The sequence below is a fragment of the Manis javanica genome, chromosome 8 (assembly GCF_040802235.1).
Source record: "Manis javanica isolate MJ-LG chromosome 8, MJ_LKY, whole genome shotgun sequence".
Taxonomy (NCBI): domain Eukaryota; kingdom Metazoa; phylum Chordata; class Mammalia; order Pholidota; family Manidae; genus Manis; species Manis javanica.
Genome location: NC_133163.1, coordinates 99,794,402 through 99,802,091, shown reverse-complemented (window position 1 = coordinate 99,802,091; position 7,690 = coordinate 99,794,402). Strand labels below are relative to the sequence as shown.

The 7,690-nt window shown below is 44.0% G+C and overlaps 1 protein-coding gene across 3 annotated transcripts in view; it reads left to right on the top strand.

The window, feature by feature from the left end:
- Positions 1–656: 656 nt before the first annotated feature.
- ATP8B4 (ATPase phospholipid transporting 8B4 (putative)) overlaps positions 657–7,690 on the top strand; it is a 222,013-nt gene continuing 214,979 nt past the window's right edge. For 2 of the 3 annotated variants that reach the window (XM_073211788.1, XM_073211787.1), the window contains exon 1: positions 658–1,015. The gene's annotated coding sequence lies outside the window, so the exon portion shown is untranslated. Of the gene's footprint in view, positions 1,016–7,690 lie in introns of all 3 variants that reach the window. The other variant, XM_073211786.1, reaches the window with a different exon arrangement.

Here is a 7,690-nt window from a genome sequence, read left to right as displayed (position 1 = left end):
TAAATATTTTGAAGAAATGGTTGTTTTCTCATATAAGTTTTTTTTTTTATCATGCAAGGAAGAAAGCTATCACTCTTGTTTCAAGAAACTGTAGTTCCCCGTGACTGTGAACCTTGGCAGTCTGTGGAAACCTCTCTGTGGAAACCTGAGGGCTCAGGATATTCTAGGAGAGAGGCACTGATCATGCACAGGGCATTGGCTTGGTCTGGTTATAGAGGTATGATTAAAACATACTTGGTTTTAGTACTTAACTGCAAATCTGATGCAACTTCTGGAACACCCATAAATGGTTTTAGACATATTTAAAAGGAGACATACTCCTTTCTTTTAAAAATACACACAAACCAAAATATTTTGTTTTTTTCTAATTTCATCTTAAAAACTAGAACCCCTCAAAGTGATTTTGAACCACAATATTTCAATCCATTTCCTATGTGCATTTATTTTTTGGCATCTTCAGGGTTAATTGTTCCCTTCCTTGGAGCTGAAATGAAGGACGTTAGGAAAGAAGTCTTTGCTCTGTGTATGACATGTTCCTTGAGTGTGCTTAGCTTACACCCATAAGAGACTTGAACTCCCCTTGCAATGGTTCAAAAAAAAAAACAACATCGCTAATTCCTTGATCTCTGGGAAAATGAAGGTGGGAACTCCAAAGACGTTTGCTTGTGTCCCTCAGTGGAGGGCTCATAAAAGTTGGTAAGCAGAAGTGGTGGCTGGCGCCTCCTTCTGTTGCCCACTTCCATCCTTCTGAACTCCTGGTTCCCATCGAGGAAGCCATCCTGCTGAAGCCTGTCTCTAGGGAGTTTCCTTTTGTTTCTCCAAGATTAACCGGTTCTGTCCCCGCGGAAGTAGCAGGCAACCATAGAAAGAGAGACTCTTCTGGGCTTTTGGTGTTTTTCCAAGGAGTGTTTTTCTCCCCCAGTTCCTCACTGGTAGTGAAGCTGCTTTCCTGCAGAGCCTTCTTTTTCTGATGAGATGCTGATTCTGATCTGCCCTCTAGCAGCTTCCGGTAGCGGTAAGTGGTCAAGAGGGTTTTTCTGGGAGTGGATTTCAGGTTTTTAAGAATGTCCCTTAGAGACCCAGTTTGTTTGCTATGTAATTAGAAGAGCTTTCAGAGTAGCTTTGCTTTTCTCATTGTTCTTTGATATGGTCACCGAATGGGTGGGTCCCTGTTGGATCCCCTTGCTCTGCTGGAAGTCTCCCTTCTGCGGGAGAGGGTTCGGTCCTGGCGGAGGTGAGCTGGTGGCGAGCATTCCTGGGCTGGTGAGACCAGAAGGAGAATGAGCGCTGCACTGTTTGGGGCTTTCTGTTTCTCTCTTCCAGGTTTCTCTTTTGTTTTGCTGTTTTCATCTGTGTGGTTGAGGTTTAGCAAATGGTCTTTATTATTCTCCTCTTTAAAAAGTAATGTGGAGGGAAGGTAGTTGGGTTTGGGAAATAAGTCATTTTCTCTTTTTCATTTTTCAACTTTTCATTCTGCTAGCATCATCTATTAGGTGGCCAATGGGAGTAGCATCAATGTCCTTTTCTTTTTGGTTTGTGGGCACTTGTCACTTTCTTTAGTAGCAGTTGGTGTCAGTTTTTTTTCCCGGGGGGTTGTATCTAGCTCATCTATTAAAGATAATGTTTATTCTATGATCAACTCATGATTTAGACATGACCAGTTTGTCACTAATAAGCTACCCCCTGAGGCTTGAGGGATGTGAGATTTGTTCTGAGATTAGTCTGAAAAGAAAAGTGATTCACCCAGCTATTTTGTGATAGACATGAGAGTGTCTCAAAACAATTAGCTGTTTTGAAGAAAAAGGAAACTGGTGAGAAGCACTAATGGGGGGCTGAAGGCTTATTAAAAAGGAAGTGAAGAAATATATAGAACTGTGTATGGGATTACCAACAGCCGGGTCCACAAGCTGTCACCTTTGCTCAGGTGTCATTCCATGCTATTTACTGCAAAATATAAATTCGGGCTGATTTTTAAACCTACATTTTTCTATCTTGTGCTTTTGTATTGTTTCATCATGCATGAAATGTGCATTCCAAAATGAGGAACCAAGGGATTTTTTTTGTGCCCCTGGAGAATTTTTGTGTATAGGAGGATTTTATTTTATTCTTATGTGGTAAATTGGAAATTTTCATTTAGTAGGGAAAGACTTAACCTATTATTTCAAATCTGGAAATGATTCCAATTTCTAAATTGGAAATCATAGCTTTCTTTAAAATAAAACTTCTTAAAGTATGTATTTTAGATGCTAGCATGGTATGTACAAAGATTAGGTGCTAGTATTTGTTTTCAGGATTTCTCTTGAAAAGATGTCAGAGAAAACGGTAACCTCATGATGTTCCACATGCCTAAAGTCTTACCTGACTTCTTCGCAATATCAAATATTTTTCAAATATTAATAATTACATCTCAGATTGAATATTAGCTATAAACATTAAATATTATTGGTCATTGTGTTTTTGGAAACATGTTCCTTCCTCCCTTTGAGGTTGCCTTTCTTTCCTCAACTCCAGTTTGCTGAGCACCTACCCTACCCTGTGCCAGGCTCTGTGCTAGTGCAGAGGAGAAGGGCGCAGGAAGAAAGCCATGGCACTTCTCTGACCCTTCTTTTGAGGTTGAGTGTTCGCTGGGACTCTGTCCTCATTCTTCTATTGACTCATCCTCAACCTCTGTCCTCTCCACACTTCTCTTTATTCTTGTTCTTCTTGAACAAGAGTGAGATCATTCATTTCCCATGACTTCAATGCTTCCTTATATGTTGATGAATCCAAGTTTACAAATCTGTCTTTTCTCTTTAGTGCTGAGGATATTTTCAGAGATGAAGAGGCACTTCAAGCCTAATATGTTCAAATGGAATGATTTCCCTCCCACTCCAATTCCTGCTCCCATTCCTCTGCCTTCTCCTCCTCCCTGCACAGCTGTATTTGTCACTTTTGTTAACAGCACCTCTATCCCTTTATTGTCCTGAGCCAAATACCTAGAAGTCACCCCAGATTCCTCCTGGTTCTATGGCCCAACTTATGGCGCCTGGTAAATGGCCCAACTTATGGACCATTTACATACTCTGTCAATTCAACTGCGGAAACATTTCTAGAATCCAGCTTCATTTGCTGTTTTTTTTGCTTTCCCATTTCTTTTGATGCCAGTCTGTGTCATGAGAGTAGCCTTCCTAAAAACTGTTAGTGTGCAGTTGCATAGGGAAACACAAGGGACCGGTGACAATGGAGAAGGGGGGCTGGGTTCTAATCTTACCACTCTACCGAGAGACCCTTTTTACTTCCCCATTACCTGCAGCATCAACCACAGGATTTTGACTGTAGTGGTGCTCTGTGTGACCTCACCTATCATATGGGAATACTCATAATCCCTGCCCATAAAGTTTTGGTGAAGATTAAATGAAATGATACACGTCAAGGATTTATCACAAGGCCAAGTACCCAGTGAATGGCAGTAATGATAAAGGTGATGACTGCTTCAGAGTCCATTGTTACCTACCTTACCAACCCCGTATCACACCACGCCCATTCACCCCCTTGGAACCTACTTTTCATGACTGTCACTGCTCCCCAGACCTTCCCTTCTCTTTCACAACACTGGGTCTTTCCACATGCTGTTCCTTTTGCCTGTCTTCACCTCCTTACATTGAGCAAACTCTTCATTTCCTTTCAAAGGTGCTCAACATGAAATCACCACCTCTGAGGTCCTGGCAACTCCTCTCCCCCTCCCTCCGTAGTCCTCCACCCCTCTCATAGCCCCCACCTTGCCATTCTGGGGACCTTTCTATGGGTCTGTCTGTCCTCATCTTCCCCTGACTATGTGCTATTAAAGGACAGAGAGAGAGGGCCTAATGGTCCTTGCCTCCCTCCACCCATTCCAGGCTTGACCTAGAATAGGCACCTGAGAAGCATTTAATGATTGGACACTTATTAGTAGGGATGGCTCTCAAATTTGATAGGTTATCTACTTCTGGAGAGCTAAAAATACATTTAAGAGAAAAAAATAGTAATAGCTTTCTTTTCTTGAGTAGTAACTTTGTGGTTAATTTCTTCATAGGGATGACTTGATTTAGTTTGCTTAGTGAGCCCGTGAGTTACTCTGATTGCCCCTTTTTGGACATGAGAAAAGCAGGGCTTAGAAGTGAGGGGAATTTGCTGGAGGTTATAGAACTAGCAGGATCAAACTCAGCGGTCTGACTCCAGCAGTGGAAGAATGGGGAAGTGAGAGGGGAAGGAAGACCACGCAGCCAGGGGACGCGTGTCTGGGAGAGAAAGGCTGGTTGAGGCAGAAGAGGGTGAATATGCACAAGAGGGGCAGCAGGACCAAGCTGGGAACAGGAGAGAAAGGTCAGAGGAAAGGGAACTCAGAGACCCCTGCAGGGCATAAACAAGAGGAGGAAGCAAGCAGGGTTCCCACTGCTTTAGAATTCTGTGGCTGGGTAACAGCTGCATGCCTAACAGAATATAAACAGAATTCAGTGTCGACATGACAACTCACTGCAAAACACAATCTGATCTACACCATATAGGAAATAGAATAATTTATTGTTAAGGCAGGGTAATTGGATATGATTGCTAAGTAATTTATACGTTTGGCTGTGCGAACCGTCACTTTTACACATTTACACACACAGACTGGCTGAAGCTTTTTTACTTGTGCTTTTGTCCGATATCTACAATCTGCAAGCACTGTGGCTGTTGGCAGCTGCAGCTGTCACTGACAGCACATATGGTTAAAACATTATCTACTCCTCCCGCCCTCACATCACACTCCAAGCTGCACACACGCAGGACAGAGGCCCAGGTTATTCCTTATCCCTCTCCAGGTTCACCTCCCCAGGCTGAGATTTCCCTGCGCCGGTGTCTCCCTTCCTCGGGTTGTAGAGCTGAGTTTCAGCCCCCCATCCTTCCGGGGTCTGCCTTCAGGGTCCCTGGGGACTATTCCTGGGCTGGCAGGCAGGGTCACCAGCAGAAATGACTGTGAGGTTGCTGTGTCCAGGGTGGGAGGACTCAATGAGAACTTTCTTTCCAGCCTCTGGGAATTTAGGGCCAGAGGGAAGAAAGGGGCACTGGTAAGGCCAGAGAAGATGGAGGGTGAGACGAAGAGAGAAAGGGCTGGTTTCCTATTCCTGCCCTGCCAGCTTCCAATCCTCAGATCCTTCTATTGCTCAGCAGGTGGGCTTTTCACTGAGGTTCACCCAAGCCCACCCTGGTGCTGGCCTCGCAGGCAGCCCCCTCCCATCATCCCCTCTTGGCTGGGTCAGTCCTCAGACAGAAGGTGATTTGGGTTGGAAAGCAAGTGCCTTAGTGAGAAATATGAAAGAAAATTAGGGAAACAGAGAAAGGAAACTGGGAGATAGGAAGACGAGAAAAGGGAGGGAGTAGAAAAAGAAAAGGCAGAGTGGGGAGGAAGGAAGAAAGGACAGGGACACGTTTTTGTGGAGTGAACCGTGTGCGCACGCATGCTGAGCCTCACAGCGGCTCTGGGAGGAGGGTGTTGTTACCTCTACTGCAGGTTGAGGTGGAGTCTTAGGAAGGGTGAGCGACTTGGCCAGAGTAACACAGACAGAAAGTGACAAGCTGGGATTGGAGTCCTTTAATCCTAAAAGCCTCTCCTGCATAGTATGATGTCTCCAAAGAGGAAGAGAAAGCAGGTGTGGGAATGAGGGAGGCAAGCAGAACAGAACAGAGCATGGAAAACAGAAGGAGAGGAGGCCTGGACTTGGGCTGGAAGCCGTATGGGTCCTTTCCCGCTTAGCCCATCTTGTCCCTGAGTCCTAAGCACTGGAGAGAGCCCGCTGCTCAGGGGAAGCAGAGGGTCCCCCCAGTGGGGCCCTCCAGTTCCTCCTAGCCCCCGAAGGGGAGACAGGCAGGGAGGGGCCGCCTGGGCTCTCCTGGTTCCGATTGCTCCTAGCTCCTCTCCACCTGCCTCGGCCCCTTCTGTTTCCCCTTCTTTTCCAACCTCCTCCAATTCCTTTACCTTTCCGTCAATCTGTGTCATATTTTCAGTATTTCTCTTTCCACTCGTTTTGCCCCCTTAGTTCCTCTGCATGGCCCTGTCTTCCCACAATAAACCCCTCTTCTCTTTAAAGTCCTATTACCCCTTCACATGCACCTCCTTTACTTTACTGCAGAATGTCTTGAAGGAGTCAGACGCCCTGTCCTCATTTCATCCTACTATTTACGTAAATGCTTTGACAAAGGAAATCCAGAGAGCTGCCTTCCAGATAACTGATATTGGATGAGCGCTTTCATTGTGTGTCCCCTCCCCACACAGCAGCCCTTCAGGGTAGGTTCTGATGCTCGCAGAGCTTATTCACCCCGGACTCTGTAATGAGTTAGTGGAATCCACCCAAGGTCAGGCTGTTTGACTCCAAAGGACAAGCTTCCAGCCACCACAGCCGGCTGCTCCTTGAGTGGATCAGCGGGCTGCTCTGTGGAGGCTTCTTGGTGAGTTTACCATGGCTGGACTGGGCTGTTTGTCCTGTAGATTTTGAACCATAATTCAAAAGCACACCAAACAGATCTATCTTTCTGGGTTAGACTAGTATTAACTCAGGAGACTGATGATATAAAATAAGAATGACAGGCTATTAATATAAGATGTGTGATATAACTGTCAGGAGAACTAGAATGTTCACTTCAGCATGTATGACTAGTGCAATCTTTCCCTGCAGGCAGACTTTTGTGGGAAAGCAAGTAAGTCATTATCAGCAGGTTGCTTGGCAATCATGTAATTGGAGCAGGGGGAATTAACTATAATAAGTTGATTGTTCAATGGTCTGAGATCATTAAAGGGAATCTCCATTTTAATCCTTTGCTTAAAGCATTGAGTCACCTGCACCCAGGGGTACCCGTTTTCACTAGAATAGAGACCATGTGGATCCATAACATGGACATGATGTCTTCTTCTGCACACAGCTGCTCAATTACCGTCTCCAACTTGGATGTCTTGTTACCGCCCTCAATCTCAAGAGGTCTGAAACCAACTCATTTTTCCTGAACTTTGGCTTTGCCACTTTTCCTGTTAGCAGAATTATTTTCTGTAATCAAGGTTCCAAACCTGAACTTGGAATGTAAACCAAATAATTCTTCATGCAAGCATCACTTTCAAGTTTTTTTTGGTAAAAAAACTCATTGCATTGTAAATTAAATAATGTATGTAAAGCCCTTAGCTATTACTTCTTAGCTATTCCCTTCTCTCTCTTCCTATTTTCCCTTTACCTCTTTCTTATAAAAATCTCCTAGGACTTTTACACAAGGAAACCACCATTTTAATCTCTTATATAAGATGAAACCAAGGGTAAGATAAAACCTACCTGGCAGCTTTCCTTTCTCCATTTCCTCCACTTTGGGGTGATATCAAAAAAAGGAGGACTGTATTCATGCAAATATTGTTTGCTTCAGCACTTGTGAATGGTTGAATTTCAAAATCTTAAATTCCTACTCTACAGTTAGCTTTCATTATAGTAAAACCTTTTTCTCTCACCTTTTACTCTTATTTCCTTGGACCTTCACTGATCCAAAAGTTCAAAAAAGATAATTTTTTTTCTTTACTCCAACATGCTTTAAAGTGGGTAAGTGTCAGCTGGGGTATGTTGGTGAGTTGATAAATGTGCAAGAATGAAAGGTCTAAATTTCACTTCCTCCAAGTTAAATTAGAATCTGCTAGATTAAGATGAATCCTCTGTTAAAT